This window comes from Euprymna scolopes, chromosome 23, assembly GCF_053919585.1.
Source record: "Euprymna scolopes isolate OS-2025 chromosome 23, ASM5391958v1, whole genome shotgun sequence".
NCBI classification, from domain to species: Eukaryota; Metazoa; Mollusca; class Cephalopoda; order Sepiida; family Sepiolidae; genus Euprymna; species Euprymna scolopes.
Window position 1 is genome coordinate 48,458,556 of NC_136504.1, and position 19,186 is coordinate 48,477,741.

The following is a 19,186-nucleotide window of genomic DNA, read 5'->3' on the forward strand; positions in this document are numbered from 1 at the left end:
CTCTTTTCGGTCTTTTCATCCTCTTTGACCCTTCCCGGCTATTTGGTAGCACACTTTTTTGGGGGGGCGGTGATTAGACAATGGGAGGGGATGCATGATGGGGATGTAGAACTTGTTGATATGCAGTTTTAGTGTTCTTCATTCCTTATAACGTTTCTTCCTGCTTTGACTCTGCAGCTTTGTTTGTCTGGTTCACGCATGTGGTTCATGAGTAAAAATTTTTGCGCGTCATCTTTGCACAGGGGCCATGCTAATCTTCTCTGTATCGTTCCAATTATTATTATTATTATTATTATTATTATTATTATTATTATTATTATTATTATTATTTACTCATTAGGAGTAGTCACACAGGCCACCATTTAAGATTTCTCTTTGAGAACAACTTGTGGTGTTCTCCGGAGTCTGAGTGACAAGAAGTCTCCCAAGATTTCACGTACTCGCCACCTCTTTCGATAACATTTGCAAAAGAATTTGCGTTATCGCAACAGCCACTTACCATTGATTTCTAGTTGGCGGCGACCATTGGTCTTCACTCAAATTTAGGTGGCAATAAGCCTCCCCGAGATCGCAGTCCTCTATGCACTCATCCTGGCTAGTGCTTTTTCTCCTCAGTCTTTCCATCCTCCCTAGATCTCCTCATTATTTGGTGTGGTGCCAGTTTATAGTGACATACACACAAACACAAAAACAGGGTTGCCGGACGCAGTGGCGCATGGGGGTGCTTTACAATTATACCGTTTCAGTTTTCATGATTATATGTAATGTTCCTTTATGCTTTACATCTGTAGCCGTTTCTGTGTCCCGTTTGTGTCTGTAGTTCATGCATGGTGTTAGTCTCCGAATTCAAGGGCTTTCCTTAATATTTCTCTGGCTCCGCTTCTCTGTCTTCTTGATATCACTCTGTGGTCTGCTGTAACGGTAAAATCTTCAAGCTGGCAGGACGTTTCCCACTTGTTAACTATTATCATATCTGGTCTTCTTGCTTAGATGGCTTTATCCGTTTGTACATCCATGTCCCAAAGGAATTTGCGACTTTCATTTTCTAGTACTGCTGACAGTTTCTGCTTGTACTATTTGTCTGGGTGTTCAAGATGCAAGTGTTTGCATAATTGCCAATGTAGTGCTTTCCCCACTTGATCGTTCTATTTTTATAATCTTTTTATTGGGAAGGGAATAAAAACAACATGAAGTCAATGTAATACATATAATTATAAGAACACTGGAAATAATTGCAGAAAGAAAACGAAAAATACTATCAGAAATTAGAATAACTGAGGCGACTGACACATTCAATAGACAGATGAACACATGAAAGGTTATATATACAAGTAAACCGTTATATGCAAGTTATATATAGACGTTCATGTCTTTATATGTCTATATAACGTGTATATATTTATGAGTGTATCTATGATCGACTAGTGTTCTCGTGTGTGTGTATGTGTCGATATATTCACAGATACAGTTCTATAAGGGACATAAAAAACATTTACAACATAAGGGACGGATAACAGTTCTCTGGGGGGTTAACATCTAGCCGACCGGAGAAACATACCTTGTCCCTTTTTGGTCTTGTTTTGACAGAATACTGCAAAGAAGATTACTCCCAAGGAACCAACAAGTCTTCGGGATATATTTCAGTAACTTTATTACAGATGTTTCCCCATTATAAAGTTGCACGCTTCGGATAAAAAATGTTATTTTTATAAACAGACAAAATAGGTATTTTAAAAAGGTAAACTGCTTCAGACAAGGCGTGAAGCTACTTGATCTAAGGCGTTAACAAGAACAAAAAATGATTATCACAAAGACGAGAGATGCCTATTTAAAAGATCATAGTTATAGGTAGGAGAAAAGCAGTCAAGTTGAAGAGAAATGAACAAGTCTGCAGTTCTGGAAAGAAGCTACTAGTGTTATGTTGTCGGTTCCGGACACACCGAAAAGTAAACTAGTCTATTACATTTGATAAGCGTTGGACCCCGCGCTTCCCTGGGTGCTCCAAACCATCATTGGCTCGACTCTCTCTGTCTCTGTCTCTGTCTCTGTCTGTCTGTCTGTCTGTCTGTCCGTCTGTCTCTCTCTCTCTCTCTCTCTCTCTCTCTCTCTCTCTCTTCAACGATTGTCTCTCTCAAATTCTAACTCCCAACTCTAAAATCTACGTGCACCTAAAAGCTATCTTCCTTTGTGATTACGTCATTAATACACGTAGCATTAAAATCATCACCTGATGTTTTTACATAATAGATAATGTTTATCTAGAAATTACTAAGATGTTCGGTCTATGTTAAAATTGCAAGTTAACATTCCAACGTTATTGTAAACAAATATTTCATTCTAAAAATCTATTTAAGGTGGCATTCCATTTAGACTTCCGAAACACAATCATAAATAATAATAGACTTAGTTTACTTGCCGCGTTGTCCGGGACCAACAACATAACACTAGTAGCTTTCCAGAACTGCACACGTGTTTATTTCTCTTCAGTTTGACTGTTTTCCTCCTACCTACAGATATGGTCTTTTAAAGACTAAGGTCATTAGGCATCTCTCGTCTTTGTGATAATCATCTTTTGTTCTTGTTAACGCCTTACAGCATCAAATGGCTTCACCCCTTGTCTGAAGCAGTTTACCTTTTTAAAATGTCTATTTCGTCTGTTTATAAAAATAACATTTTTTGTATCCGTAACATTGGACATACTCCATGGAATAGAAAGATATGATCACTCTTTCGCCGAAAAGAAAAGAGGGGACGGTAAAATATTTCCGTACTTTGGGGGTGATTGTGCCAACTAAAAATAAAAAGGTGCTTTTTATATATATGATTGCCAAAAGAGCACTTTTAGCTAGTTGGCGCAATTATCCCCGGACTTGCCGCAATTACCCTAAAGTATGGTACTTGTCTTACGATCCCATCTCCACTTTTTTACGCTCAATACTTCCCAATTTTGCCCAATCTTTCTCCAAATCAAATTTTCTTTTTTTTTTTTTTTTTTTTTTGTCGTTGTTGTCTAGTTTATGTTCCCAGTTTCTTGTTTTTCTCTCGTATATCTTTTATTTCACATCTTTACTTCTACTCCCCGACCCCTCAGCTTTCCCCATCGCCATTCCTATTGGGATCGGGTTTGCTTGACTGGCTCGAATAGCCGGCTAGCTCGTGGGGGGGATTTACTTAATGGTTCCCTGGCACGCCATACATCAGATCACACATGTCAACGCAGACACTCGAAAAGGATTCGCTTTCTCGTATGGTGTTTCAATCTGCGCAGTGTGGGCAAAAGTGGTCTTTAATACGACGCCAACAGGAGCAGCAGCAGTATCAGCAACAACACACTAATACTACTGCAAATAATAATCTTTTCATAATAGAGATTCCGCATCTGTCTATATAAAGCCGAAATTATTGTATTTTAGACTATCGCACTGTTGTATTATGTTTCTGAATTTTTGAGATGCAGATTGATATATTTTTTTTAATTTATTTAGATTATTCGGACTATTGTTCTCATCTTGCGTGTTATTCGCAACAAAGTTTCGGTCGATGTAACTTTCGACCTTCTTCTATCTTATTGAACTCAGGAATCTTTCTGCAGAACTCAGGAATTTTTCTTTATTTAATCCCAAAATTCACACTAGAGCTGTCATCAAGGACTCGGGGAGTATCGAATTAAGTACTAGGTGATGTTCACTTCTAAGTGACATTCCTGTGGAGATTTAAGGTTTAATCCGCAGTGCAGGTGAAACGAAAAATACAATTACGAATTACTTAAGACGTCTATCTGGCGATGGGTAATGAAACGAGACCATGCTGCCCCGTGGATTAAATTAAGGATTCCGTTCGAAAATCGACAGAAAAATTCCCGAATTCGGAAAGATACACACGAAGAAAGTCGTAGCTTACATCGGTCGAAACGTTGTGCGAATAACATTCAAGATGCAAACAGTATTCCGAATAACCCAAATAATCCAAAACACCTTGCAGTATATATTTCTTTAGGTAACGACAAGACGGGCCAGCTAGTATTATGTATTGGCAGATGCATGCGTAGGTGGTGCCGGCGAAAGTCAGAGTTCTCACCCTTCAAGATATAAGAAAAAGGGGGCGTTATTTGATTGAAAAATAACTATATAAGCAGAAACGAACTAAATAATTACAATAGTGCTACTATTAAATAAATTTCATTGCTTACATTCTTGTATGAAATTGATATTAACTCACTGTCAAAATTTATTATAATAATAATAATAATAATAATAATAATAATAATAATAATAATAATAATATTGAAGCCGCATATCTATAAGTTATCTAACCAAAACCCCATCCTAATCCTCCCATTGACACATGACTGCCCCTCCCCAAAAAGTGAAACCAAATAACCAAGTAGAGTCAAGGAGGAAGGAGAGACAAAGAAACTGACCAGGCCTCCGCCGGATAAGTGCAAAGAGAACTGGGACCTTGGGGAGGCTTATTGCCAGTGAAGACCAATAGCCGCTGCCAACGAGAAATCAATGGCAAGCAGCTGGTGCGATAATGCAAATTTATTTGTAAATGTTATCGGAAGATGTGGAAAGTACTGGAAACCAGGGGAGACTTGTTGTCACTCAGCTTCCAGTGAACACCATAGGCTATTGTCAAGGAGAGATCTTTGACGACCAGTGCGAAAGCTCCTTGTGAGCCAATAATAATAATAATAATAATAATAATAATAATAATAATAATAATAATAATAATGACTAGCGGGACCTATGGAAATTCCACAGTGGACTCTTTCATATGTAATATATTGATGTTGGCATTTTTGTGGATGTTCAGTTAAATGGAGGCACCCTGATATTATTGTAGTAAACAGTAAGCACCTTTTTTATAATAAATTATTAGGTGGAAGCACATAATTGTTACAAAACACCCTCCTATTTCCATGTTAACAATGGCTTTCAAAATAATATTATTTCAGCACGGTAACAAAAATACATAAGTACCGAACGTTTTATAATTTTAAATTATAATTTGATGATGATATTTTTTTTTTACTTGGTTTCCACCTGAACATTTTCCTTTGAAATGTCGACTTCTATGGGGTTGACTATGCTGAAAACGAATATCGCATTTAAATTTTCCGCAAATACGTAGTTTTTCGAATATTAAAGAATATAATTTTTTATGTTTAAAATGGTGGCCATAGTTTTGCGCCAAAAATATGGATTTTATTCAAGCACTAGTGGATGAAAATCCTAGGATCACCTTAAATTTGATTTGTGAAAGGTGTGAAGCCCAGTTTGGGTTTAAATTGTCCAAATCTACAGAAGCGAAGCATCTAGATATGATGACTTATACGCTTAAAGCTGTGAGGTTTGTGCCCGAGAGGGCAAATTCAATTGGGAATAAGAATAAACGTAGTTTATTTTTATTAATTTTTTTTTTTTTTTATTGCGACCTATTAATCTCATCTTCTTTAGATGTTTCACGACGTTTCGGCCAACGATTCTTCTGGCCTTCGTCAGATGGTAACCGCGACCGGATAGGAACTCCGAATCTCTTAACTGCATCCACAGCAATTACTGCCTTCCGTAGTTGTTGTCGTCTCACAACGTTTTTTGGCCAAGTAAGCTTATGGCTGGGTTTGGGTAGGATTGAAACCGCTATCTTCAGACAATTCTCATCTGGAACCGTATAGATTCAACGTCTCTATCCACTGCGCCACGGTCCCCGTGGCGCAGTGGACAGAGACGTTAAATCTCTACGGTTCCAAGTTCTACGTTTAATTGTTATGTACTTCCATTTCTTAATAAGTTTTGGTTTCGGTTTCGATTATCGATGATTGCACTTAAGTCATCTATTTTTTTATAAATAATTTTATCAAGAATACTTCATAAGTTTTGGTTTTGATTTAGATTATAGCTGAAGGAACTCAAATGTACATATATCTTTTCATCATTTTTTATTTCGGTTTCGATTCAAGCTAATGCAACCAAGTCATATGGATATATTTTTGAAATCGCAACTTTATAACATATAAAAATCGCTAGAACATTAACTCTATAATAATATATACGAAATCTGCAAGAATTAAAATATCATATTTAAGCGTACTTTACAGCCGGGCTTTGCCGGGTGTTCGTGGTTAGCTTAGATAAATACTTTTGCAGTTTTAACAAAAAAAAAGCTACAATAATATCAGAGCGTCTTCATTTATACTGAACATCTACAGAATGCCAACATCAATATATTACATATGAATGAGTCACCTGTGGAATTTCCACAGGTCCCGCTAGTATTGAATTAAAACGATAAGGCAAAGTGAGCATTAAGAGAAGGATTTTCCAGGACGATAATTTTTCCCCTTTACTTTATGCCATCAGCTTGATTCCTATGACAATTCTTTTGCAGAATATGACCTTTTACAGAAGATGGCCTTGGGAAAAGACTTTCTACAGTCAACTATTTACTATTCATGGATGACCATTAAGGTTTGGGGGGATGAGGATCAGCTTGATGCTCCAATGAATACGATCAGATAGTTTAATGACAACATATGGATTGGATTTATCATCACCAAACTCTTGTGATAAAAAGAAGCTCGTTAAGAAAAATTGGAACTTTCAACAACAGATCTGATAAAGAATCTTGGCAGTGGTAGATGCAAAAAATACTTGGGAATACTCGAAGCCGATTAGATTAGGAACATGGATCTGAAAAGCCAGTCATAGTCGAGTACAACAAAAAATGAAGTATTATTCTTAAATTGTACTTCCACGCTCAGAATACAATGTATGCCATTAATGACAGAGCAGTATCTAGCATTCAACACTCCGCTGGTATATATATATATATATATATATATATATATATATATATATATATATATATATATATATATATATATATATATATATATATATATATATAATCAAGTTGATTGGAATGTGGATGAATTAAAATGTTTGGACACAAAAACACGTACAATAATTACAATTAATGGGGCTTTTGCTGCAAAGGTAGATGTAGATCGATTGTATCTACTTAGAAATAAGGTTGTCGAGGCGTACTTGTGTTGAAAATGTTGTAAATATAGAGGAAGGGTGTCTAGCAAAATATATTTCGAAAAATAACACGATTCTTCGTCATGACGTGAAAAGGGAAAACATATTAAGACCTGGGGTGACAAAGTGTCAGGAGTTGCATGAGAAGGAAGAAAATTATTTGGAAAGAAACTACACGGTGTATTCTTTAAGCATACCACATTTCGAAATAATTACAGATGGAATTGTTTGGTTAGTAGGTGACCTTAAAAGATCTACCGAGAGCAATTTAGTGAAAGCTCAGGAACAAGCCACTCGTGCAAGGATCATTAAATACTACATCAACAAAACTGCAGAATCACCGACTGTGTAATTAAAAGAAAGAAACATCAGTGCATATTATATTAGAACACTCTATGCTAGCTCAGCATCAATATAAAGAAAATGAAAACGTAACAAAGTCGTTCAGGTCCTACACTGGAATATATGCAAACTCGATTAATTAGACCACAATGAGAAGTGGTATGAGAACCAAAAATGGTACAGGAAAACAACATCTTTGGGATATGCGTATACAAACTGATATGATCCGTGAACATTCCAAACTTGAAATAATTTTTATAAACAAAAAACAGAACGTTTTTTTTTAATTCCATTTTCACCTCAAACAATGCACGGTGCCACTTTGATTTAGGGGGATGCTATCGGGGGCATAAGTTACAGGGATACTATATAGGGAGTTGAGCAGCGAGATGTCTGTTTACATTACACTTGAACTTCTGCATGTCAGTAAAGTTGGGGAAGCAGAATCCCGGTAGGGAGTTCCAAAGGCTTGTAGTTCTGGGATAACGAAAATTTATTTGTAGAAGTGGTCGGGGAAGGTGAAGAGTGCTGCTGGGGATGGGGATACGTGTTGTCACCCAGACTCTGGGGAACACCATTTTTATTGTTTATTTCTGAGTTGACTCGTGTAAAAAACTACTTGTGATTGAAATATCAACAACAACAACAACAACAACAACAACAACAACAACAACAATAATAATAATAATAATAATAATAATAATAATAATAATAATAATAATGATAATAATAACGACAAGACTAATAACAATAATAATAATAACAGCAAATAATAACAATAATAAAAATAACAACAACAACAATGACAAAAATAAAAATAACAACAATAAAATCAACAATAAAATAACAATAATAATAACAACAACAATAAAAACAATACAAATAAGAGCAATAACAATAACAATAATGACAACAATAATAAAAATCATAAGAATAACAACAACTATAATTATAACAATAATAATAACAACAATAATAGCAACAACAGCAATAATAACAATAAGAAGAATAACAACAATAATAATAACAACAGTAACAACAACAATAATGATAACAACAATGACAAAAATAATAATAATAATAACAATAACAATAACAACAACGATAATAACAGCAAAAATAACAACAATGATAATAACGAAACTGAAGCTGATGTTTGAAATGTCCTTTCTTTAATCTAGTAATTTGGGATTGGATTTGCGGCGGGGAGGGAGTTCTCGGTGTTTTTTTTTTTTTTTTTTGTGTGTGTGTGTGTGTGTGTGTGTGTGTGTGTGTGTGTGTGTGTGTGTGTGTGTGTGTTTCTATGCTTCTGGTTTTGTTTGAAAACAGTAAAAGATAAGCTTCTTCTTGTTTGTCCTTAAACGCCACTTACATTAACAAAAGCCCCGGGAAATGTTACCTTTCACAAAATAAACAGACAGCCTCGTGACCGTATTAAGACGTCGTTATTTCCGTTTGTCCCACCTACCTTCCACAATTTAGGATCAGGTGATCCAGTTGGATTATGGATAAGTCACGCCCTGGTCAGAAAAACAAGTAAAACTGTAAGGATTATTGGGAACAAAGCAAGAACAAGCAGGCATTTTTTTAGGGCGGATAGATAAGTACATAGGTGTTAATTATATCGACCACGTGTTCCCTTCCCTCGTTAGATGTTACGGGTTTGTCGGCATTCGTCGCAAAGGATAAATGAGGAAATGTTCTGATTGTGCCAATTTTTAGATTATACCCAGAAAAAAAAATACTTTTCACTAACCCGTATCTTTTGAATACAATGACACTGAAGGCGCACTGGGAAACATTTCAATAACAGCCACATCCGTTTTATCAATATTAGAAAGTCCTGCCAATGCAGCGGAAAAGTGTTACGTAGTACCATCTTCAAAGGGAGCACGTCACTAAAATAACTATATGCTACATAGCGTTAGTGTTAGATAGCCAGATCTATATATATATATATATATATATATATACCCGTTCGCATACACTTTTTCATGATAAAGCTAAAACCCAGAATTAGATGGAATCGAGCAATTGCATCGACAACGGACAACGCCAGACCCAAAGCGGGTTTCGATGTACTGCATCTCAACATAGACGTGCTTCGACATAGGGGCGAACCCAGATAGTCGCACGCATGAAGTATGCAATACTGACAACTTAATCATATGGGCCACGGCACAATCTATTGGATATATCTCGATTGTAATTTTTTAAAAATATTTTATCTAGTTCTACATTCAACCTAATTCTGGGTTCTAGCTTTATCATGAAAAAGTATATGTGAACGGGTATTTATATATCTATCTATAATCTCCTCTTAATGTCTAATATATATATATATATATATATATATATATATATATAATAAATTCCACAGCCAAACAACGTTGCAGCTCACAAGAGCTATGACGGAAGTCCAAGAGTCGAGTTTCACCCTCATTTGGGCTCATCAGTTAGACACATCCGAACTCAGGATTCGAAACCCGAGCCTCTTGCATGCGAGGCAAGCACTCTACCAACTGAGCAAACGCGCACAAGAATTTCGTTTATTTTAATATTTCCAGGAATATCTGCCTTACTCACAACAAAAAATGCTAGTTTTATTTTGGTGTCTTTAACCCCCCCCCCCCGCTATTTTTGCTGATGTTTTTGCTGACTTTGTTTGAAGAAAAACCTTTATCAAATTATTATTCAAGACCTATTGTTTATTTCAATAAAAACATCGTTTCCGAAACGATCGTACGCTCGAGTTGATCTTGTTTGTATTTTCCTTATGAAACTGATTTTAATTCACAATTATTAATCATTTTACTCAGTATATATATATATATATATATATATATATATATATATATATATATATATATATATATATGCTGAAATATATATATAAGATATGTATATAAGAGAAATATTGCGGATTAAGCTATTTATTCGGTTGGGATTAAATTATCTATACATAAATACTGGTATTTATATTAGGTCATATTTTACCATTGCGTATGTCAGGTAAACACTACATCCTTTTATATTTATTACTATATATATATATATATATATATATATATATATATATATATATATATATGTATATATATATATATAGGAAATTTATTACTGTGAGTCCAGAATGAGTTTACAAATTGTTTCAACTAGAGGAAAATCCTCAAAGAGAGGAAAAATCCAACTAGCATCATCAGAATTATATATATATATATATATATATATATATATATATATATATATATATATATATATATTTATATACATATATATATATTATATATATACATACATATATATATGTGTGTGTGTGTGTGTGTGTGTGTGTGTGTGTGTGTGTGTGTGTGTGTGTATATACTAACAGGCCGCCCGGCATTGCCCGGTCGTAAAATACGTTTAATTGTGATATTTTCTTTTTTCTTTTTTGCAAATTTCGTATTTATTACTATACTACTATATATATATTCGTTTGCTATTACTCACATCTTCAACTCACATCTTTTAACGTTTGACTTTTAATCACGTTTTCCCTATTCCTATCTGTTATTTTGAAAGCTATTTATGTGAGTATTTTTAACGTTCATTTGGCCGAGGTCACATTCCTCCTGTCGATTGTTCTATTAACCCGTTCCAAATTCCCAAAACTATAAACATATTTGTCTTTGTACACAAACTAATTCTGCATGCCGACAAATAGTGATGTTCTTTTATCTAACATTTTAGCTTTTAATAATAGTAGTTGATTTTCCTTTATCGAATATCAGCAAGCTACCCGGTATCGCCCCGGCATAATCTAACAAAGGTATGAACTCAGGACCTCAAAAAGAAAACAAGGTTGCAGCCCTCTTCAGTTGGCAAGATCACATTCACAATCTTCGGAAAGCAGAATGGAATAGCGGTGACAGATTATATGGCAAGATCAGCGAAGATAACCTCTTCCTGCAGGACAATGCTCTCGTCAAAAACGTGCACGTCGCCAGATCAGAAGTACAAATTCCTAATTAACCGCCCCCTTAAGTAAACACTTCATCAAATCTCCACACTAACGTAATGTACTTGCAATAACCCTTATCCCTGAATGGCTTCCGGGCCTTGATAAGTGGTGATCACTGTGTAAAAAAAAAAAAACGCGCGTGACTATGAAACTTCCTCCTTACTCTCCTGACTTTACACCTTTTGACTTTGACCTCTTCCCAGCCATGGCGTTGCTTTTTATAAAGAAAAGCGTTTCTATGATGATACAACTTGATTTTCTTGAAGCCGCTTTTTAGTTGAGGTACCAACCCGAGGTGTTCTACAAAAACGTCTTCAGAGCTGCATTAAATGATGGGAGAAATGCGTAACTCAGGGTGGTTCCTATGTAGAAAAAGACTAATAACTGTGGCAAGTTTCGTTACTATAAGAAGTGTGCCAGGGGCATTACTTATTGAACGCCACTTGTATCCGAAGCTAAAATAAAATCAAGCACGTGCAACCTTCCCTCGTTTAAAGTTTAGGGTTTGTCGGTGTTCGATGTTATATATAGATTATGCTGCTTTGAAATTTACATGAAAAAAAAAACAAATTCATTTTTTTTAAATAACATGTATCCTCCAAATTAAATAACCGACATCTCCGTTTTATCAATATTTTATTTCAATAAATTTATACTTCTCTAATCCGCTGAAAAACATAAGCAGAAGAATCATGTTATGAAGGAAATACTTTTTATAAATATTTTAATTGATGAAAGAGAAAGACAGTTTGATTATGGCATTGCTATCGAAGATTGTATTTGGGTTACGAATGTTCACAAAATCTATTTTTCAAAAGATCTTTCACATGTTAAATCCGTAAATATGTTTTTTAATAAAATTATATTTTAGTAATATCGAAGGATTGTCCTCTTCTCTTCCGGTCGTAAGATACGCTTAAATATGATATTTTAATTCATGCAGATTACGTATGTATTATTATCGAGACAATTCTCTATCGATTTCTATATTAAACCTTATATAGAGCAGTTAGATCAAAAGCCAACAGCTAGAATCGAAACCAAAACATTCAGCTCTCCACACACATACCTTAATTTCTGCGCCACGCCCATACGTATATATATGGTCAAAATTATGGAGCACAATGAAAAGTCGAAATGATGATTTAAACTTATATATTTAAAGGTTAAGAAAATTGAAGTAAACATTAAAAAATCTGTTCTAACAACAATCAATATTTGGCATGTTCTCCTTTTGCGTTTATAATAGCTTTTATTCGTTTTTGCATATCATTGGCTTAATTGTTGAAGTAGGATCTATTTTCTGCAACTCTTCATGAAGTTTAGCCTCTAATTCTTTTTTATGAACATTTGTGCATTCTCACATTTTTCCCTAGATGGGATCACAAAGTGTCAGTGTGATTTAGGTCTGGGTATTAAGGTGACCACTTTATCACTGTAATCCCTATTTTCTCAAACTAACTCACTGAAACTTTTGACTTATGGCATAGGTCATTGTCTTGTTGGAAGATTACATCACTTGGAATGTTATTATTAAATATAAAGCTTTGGTAGATCTCGTCCAGTATAAATAGTGGAGTTCATTCCGTCCTCACATGTGTACAACACTTCAATGCCCGAAGAAGCTATGCAGCCACAAACTATTACGTTTCCTCCTTCAAATTTGACAGTTGGAACCATGCAATCTGGATGAAATGCCTCTCCTTTCCTACGATAAACCTCTCCAGGGGTACCAAAAATCTGATGAAAAGATTGAGAATTTGCTACAATTTTTGAATAGGTGTCATGGATGTGTATTCACATAAAAATTCAATTTTTCCTTTCAAAGTCTAGAAAATAGAAGCTGTTAACTTATCTCAAAGTTGCTTTCGTCAGACCAAATCATTTCGTTGCATTTGTTCAATGTTTATGTTTTTTTGTTTTTGTTTTTTTTTCAAATTCCAGTCGTTTCCCCCCCCCCTTATTGGTCTGAGACAAGTATGGCTTCTTCCTTGCTTTGCACTCTTTTAATCACGCTTCTAATAACTTTCTCATTGTTCGAGCTGATATGTTCCTGTTTTCACCCTCCCTAAGTTCAGAACTTTTATTCCTATCTGCAAGGGATGCTCTTTTCAAAGATTTGGCTTTCCTGACGTGTAAACTTTTTACGGCCTCGTCCTTTTTTTGTTTTAGAAAGACATTTTCACTTGTATCTTTTAATCGTTTTTTGAACTTCCTTCCGTGAACATTCTATTTTCTTGTCAATGTCTACCTGAAAATAGCCTTCACCAGATAAAGCAACAATGTGTGGCCTTTTGATCTCTGAAAGCTGCTTCCTTGGACACATTTTCAATTAAATATACTATTATAGCACTGGCAGGAATCAAATATTACCTGAAAAAAAAGAAACAATGTTTAGTATGATAATGAATCATAAGAAGGAATTTCGTATGACACTCAGCTAAAACTCTTGAAAAATACCCTTTCAAAAAATTTCAGCAAAAACCTAACAGCCAGTGCTTCTCTCCAGAATGTGCTGCTGCTATTGCGCACAAAAATCACTTTGTCCATGTCTTCCAAAGTAATAGATGTACTGAGAATAAAGCCGTCTTCAGGACTGTCAGCAACCACTGTAAAAGAGTAATAAAGAACGCGAGAGAGTTGTATGCTCTGTCTGTCAAGTCCAAAGTAGCTGAGGAGCGGTTTGGCTTCCACCAGTTTTGGTAAATAGCAAACAAGGTCCTGAATAGAAGCGACATCCAAATACCTGTGCGTAATGTTGCCAAGCTAATCAAAAACCTTGATTCCAATACAGCAATAGGTCCGAATGGCATTCCAATTATAGTGCTGAAAAAGCTTCAACCAGAACTAGCTCCCATACTTACAAAACTGTCTAAGCGTTGTCTTAAAGAGAATTGCTTCATCTACCACCATACATACAGTGCTCTAGGCGGCGCTTCCACAAGGGGGGGGCAGCAGTACCTACATCTTAGGGCGTGTCTGACTCTTATATAGGTAGATGATTGAACCTGGGTTTAAGTAACCACTTATCAATGCCAAAAAGCCAGGATAAAGGGTCAATGATTTTTGCTAGGTGACACAACGTTATTTTCATGCAAAGTGCTCGACTGGGCTTCAATCTTTGGGTTTTTTCTTATAAAACATTTACAGTAAGGACACATTTAGCACAACAAGGAAAAAACATTTTCCTCATTTCTCTCGTGTGTCTTGTGTATGGCGTAATTTCCACCAACAACGCTTCTTCTCTTTGAAAGAGATTCCCGTCTGTGGAACACATTACCGCTGGGCTACTTCGCATGAGATTACATCATGATTGTCTTCAAATCTAATTTCAACAGATTCCTATCATGAACCCTTTTCTGTTAGATAATAACATGGTTAAAAGTTAAATTAGCTATTATCGATCTATCTATCTATCTATCTATCCAGTGATATTGTTACAATAGTTTATATTGGGAGTTATTTATTGTTTATAGAATAAAGTGTAGCAATGGGTTTTAGCTGAGGATGTTTACATAAATTAGCTAGGTTAAATATAATCAAAATAACCTTGGGTAGGCGTACGTGGAAAGGTCGCACGTCGAGAGACATGTGATTTTTGAATGATGACGTAACGGAACTGAGGTCAACAGGTCAGGAAGGTTAGAGAAAGGAGTTGAGTTTTCATCACAGAGCCCAGCAGTGAAGATCGAAGAACTCTTGGAGAAAGAAAAGGTATGAAGCATATATTATTCTTATTATAAATAAATTATACTTTTATGCAAATATGAACTGTAATATATACCTGTGTGATAACTCTCTGATACAACATGACTAAGTTTATACGTAGATATCATATCCACTGACTAAACAACAGTACATATAATTTATACCCTTATCTGGTGCCGTTTGGAGAACAATATATATAATCTTCCTATCCCTGACTATGCGACACTTTCCACGTGTATTCAAACTTGTTCCACTTTATCAGTCATCCCCAATCCTCTAGGTCCTGGATATGACCTTAAACTATATCTGATGGTGAGGCCCCAGCTTGCGGGCTCTGGGGAGTGTGGAGCCACCCTTTAATTTCCATTGCTCCTAGGTCCACTCTGACCCGGAGTGGTGATACCTGTTAGGGTCCCAACTATGGGTTAAATAGAAACTGACTTGCAAAAAACAAATATATTCTATTAAAAAAATTTTCTTCAAAATCACCGGATTCGGCATTAAATAACTTGAAAAGGGTTGATATGCCGTAAAACAAAAACAACCAACCAACCAACCAACCAATCAATCCTCTAATGCTGACAATCATTCCATCTTATCAACCCTTATCCTTGAGTAGATTTTGGCCTTGATAATTGACGATCTATTCGTAAAATAAACGAAAGGGAAAGGAAACGAGATTGCTAAAATACTGAAACTAAACTTTTTGCCCGGTAAAAACTCAAAGGTGTTATAACCCGCTGACGTTGACTTGCTTTATGCAAAATTGATGTTTGAATATGGTTAAATTTGTGTCCATTTTGGTGTAAAATAATAGTCCCTCTTAAACTCTGAGCATCGAACAGACACCATAATATTTAGTTCGCTGCATCTGATTATAAGAAAGGTCCGTACAAGATTACAGGCAGATCGGCCAAGTAGTTTCTGAGAAAACTTTTAGTGTAAATGTGATATTGTGGTCACTAATCCCTATTAATCGTTATTAATCCCTAACTCTGCATCTAACAGTTGTCATAATGCTTAATTTGCTTCATCTTATCATAATAAAGGTTCATACAAATTTTTAGCTAGATTGGCGCAGTAGTTTCCGAGGAAAAAGATCCAAGTAGCATACAGACAGACTAAGAGAAATATAATAAAGATGGTTATTGTCAAGCCAGATCCCAGGGAAACGAATTAGTTGTTAGTAATGAGAAATTACCGGTAACGGCTGTTGCGATAACACTGAGTTACAATGATTATTCAATGGAACGCAGAGTGGCCATTTTTTTACAACTGACTCATGAACACTAATAACGTTTCCTTGTTGACACTAAATGTCTTGCGGCCGGTAATTTAGCTTTAAAGTTCTTCAAACGAATAAAAAAATATCAAAAGCTTGAAATGAACGTTAATGTTCTTTTTTTAATTTTTGCAAACGTCTGAACATATTTAATGTCTTGAAAAAATAAACTTGTTATGAATTAAAAATTCTCAACGCATTTGCAGACGTTCGAGCTAAACTGCTGGCCATTACAATTCCCCGCGATCTAAACCCTCCAGCTGGTAATAAAATCCGCCAGTGAAATAATATCTAAGAAATTAATTAGTGAAACTAATTATGTCGGCCATATTTTGTAAAGTAAACGTCATTTTCTGAGATCCCGGAGCCGATTCCGTCCACTGTCAAATGGCTTATGCAGTGTTTGTTTTATTTTACGACATATCAACCCTTCTTCTTTTTTCTTTTTTTAGTTATTCAATGATTTTGTTGTAAACGTTGATATATATATATATATATATATATATATATATATATATATATATATATATATATATATATATATATTTAAACACCGCATTTTTCTATTCTGATTTGTTTGATTACGCCAGTTATAATTTGACCGCTGAGTCGCACCATCTGTGGGCAAATTTTTAATATCTTTAAATATTTATACGAATATCAATTTGTTACGCCTGCTGATTCTGCAGATTATCCAGTCTACTGGTCCCCGTATGATGACGAAGCCACTCTAGGGTCTCGAATTAGTGTGACGTCACCAACGTGGTAACATGTAGACATCGTCGTAAGGAAACCACATACGAGGTATAACTCGACCCCCTTTTTTCCTGTTACATAAGGTGTTTAGGAACAGCAGTTTGCTCGCCGGAACAAAGGTCTTGACTGACCGGCCAAATATGTTAAGGAAGTTGACTGACAAATATAGTGACATTATATTTATAACGTTGTCCGGGTTTACATACGAGACCAATACGCTGTAGCAGAGTACATCGCAAGGAACACAAGACGGGTAATAACTTAATTCACTTTTTCTTTGGAATAACAGTATTTATTCGCTTTTCTTATTCATGCTTCTTGGCCTTTTGACTGGGATTAAAGTGCAGTATCTGTTCTGATACTATACTTCGCCTTTTCTAAAAGTGACACAATATTCAACGAATGAGATCAGAGATGCGCCGTTGTACAACTCATGCTATCTACCGATCCAAATTAAAAAAAACAAAAACAGAACCATTGCCAGCACGCTCCAAATGCAGATCCGGTCGGTTCAACGTTTGGGGGCACAGCTCAACGAAGTTTATGGCCACATTATAGTCTTTGTGTGTGTGTGTGTGTGTGTGTGTGTGTGTGTGTGCAGTCAGCACCAACCCTATTCAGGGTTTAACCGGCTTCTTCCGAAGGAGGAAGTTTCATGGGAGTATGAAATTTACAAGCGGTCCCCAGTCGCATGTATATCCCCGTTAGGTGTTATGACGACGTTAGGTTTTTGCAACTCTTGCAGGGAGATATCGACGTCCTCCTACATACAGCACCTGGACTTCCCAAATTGGTCACCCATTTTAGTAATGACCAGGCTCAACGTTGCTTAACTTCGGTGATCAACGTGATTATGCCGTATATAGTCTTTGGTGTTATTTCAAGTGAGAGCCACATCATGCCACCTACTATCTTCGATAGATCCACCGAGTATTCGCCGACCTCCCGCCGGCGCTTATGGAAAAGGCGTGCTCTCAGTTTCAGGCCAGTATCGGGGCGGTGATTGAGACTGAAGGCGGCTACATGGAAAAAATGGCAGTTCTACTACATAATCAAGTTATCGAAATTGATTTTTTCACTAAGAGTATTAAAATAAATCTGTAGTGTGTGTGTGTGTGTGTGTTTTTTTAGGGCGACACATTTATCATCGTTCCATCCTGTATTGAAATGATTGGATTCGAACTCTGCACACCAGGTTGTAAGTATGTGTCGTTATCCACTTAGCAACAGTTATGCTCTCTTTCTATCTTTATTCTTCGTTATTCCGTATCGTAGATGTATTTGCTGATTGTTTGATGCTTTTTACCAAACACTTTCACGATTACATGAAAAAAAATGCTCTGATCTAAACAATTATGTATTTTTCAAAGAGGTAAATTAATACCATACTTGTTTTTGTTTTTATTCTTTCTTTCTGTTTTTATTATTGTTGTTGTTGTTGTTGTTGTTGTTGTTGTTGCTACTGCTGCTTTTAAGGTCAGGTAGGGCAACTAGTGCGGGACCAAGAATGCGATCAAGGGGAGTTACTCTTGCCGGCATGTGAACACTAAATGATGCTTAAACGTTGGCGCATTGTAAACAGTAGATGCCAGGCGGGTGCCCGACAAAGGGTGATTCCAAGCGTAGAAGGACAAAAAGCTTTTAATTTGAGTCCCACCCGTGCTCATTTTTGACACCCTGACAAGTTCTCAATAGCCTCAGCTTACCACTGTGATAATAACATTAATATAGATTTGACTAGAAAGACAACCCGTTGTTAGGTGTTGAATATGTACTAAGCTTACCGCACACAACACACACACACACTTATATATATATATATATATATATATATATATATATATATATATATATATATATATAAGAAGAAGCAGAAAAAGAAGAAGAAGAAGAAAATAAAGAAGAAGAAGAAGAAGAAGAACAGGTCTGTAACGTAGAAATTTACAAAAAGTTTTATTCGGCAGAACACTCCAAAGCTTGTAGCTAGGTACTCCTAAATCCGCGGAGTTTCAAAGAATGCTAAATCTTCTCATCAGAGGAAAAACTGTTAGCAAA

General features: G+C 35.7%; 1 pseudogene; it reads right to left on the minus strand.

Annotated features, from left to right (window-relative positions):
* Positions 1-213: 213 nt before the first annotated feature.
* On the minus strand, positions 214-302 carry LOC145246352 (U6 spliceosomal RNA; annotated as a pseudogene).
* Positions 303-19,186: the final 18,884 nt, after the last annotated feature.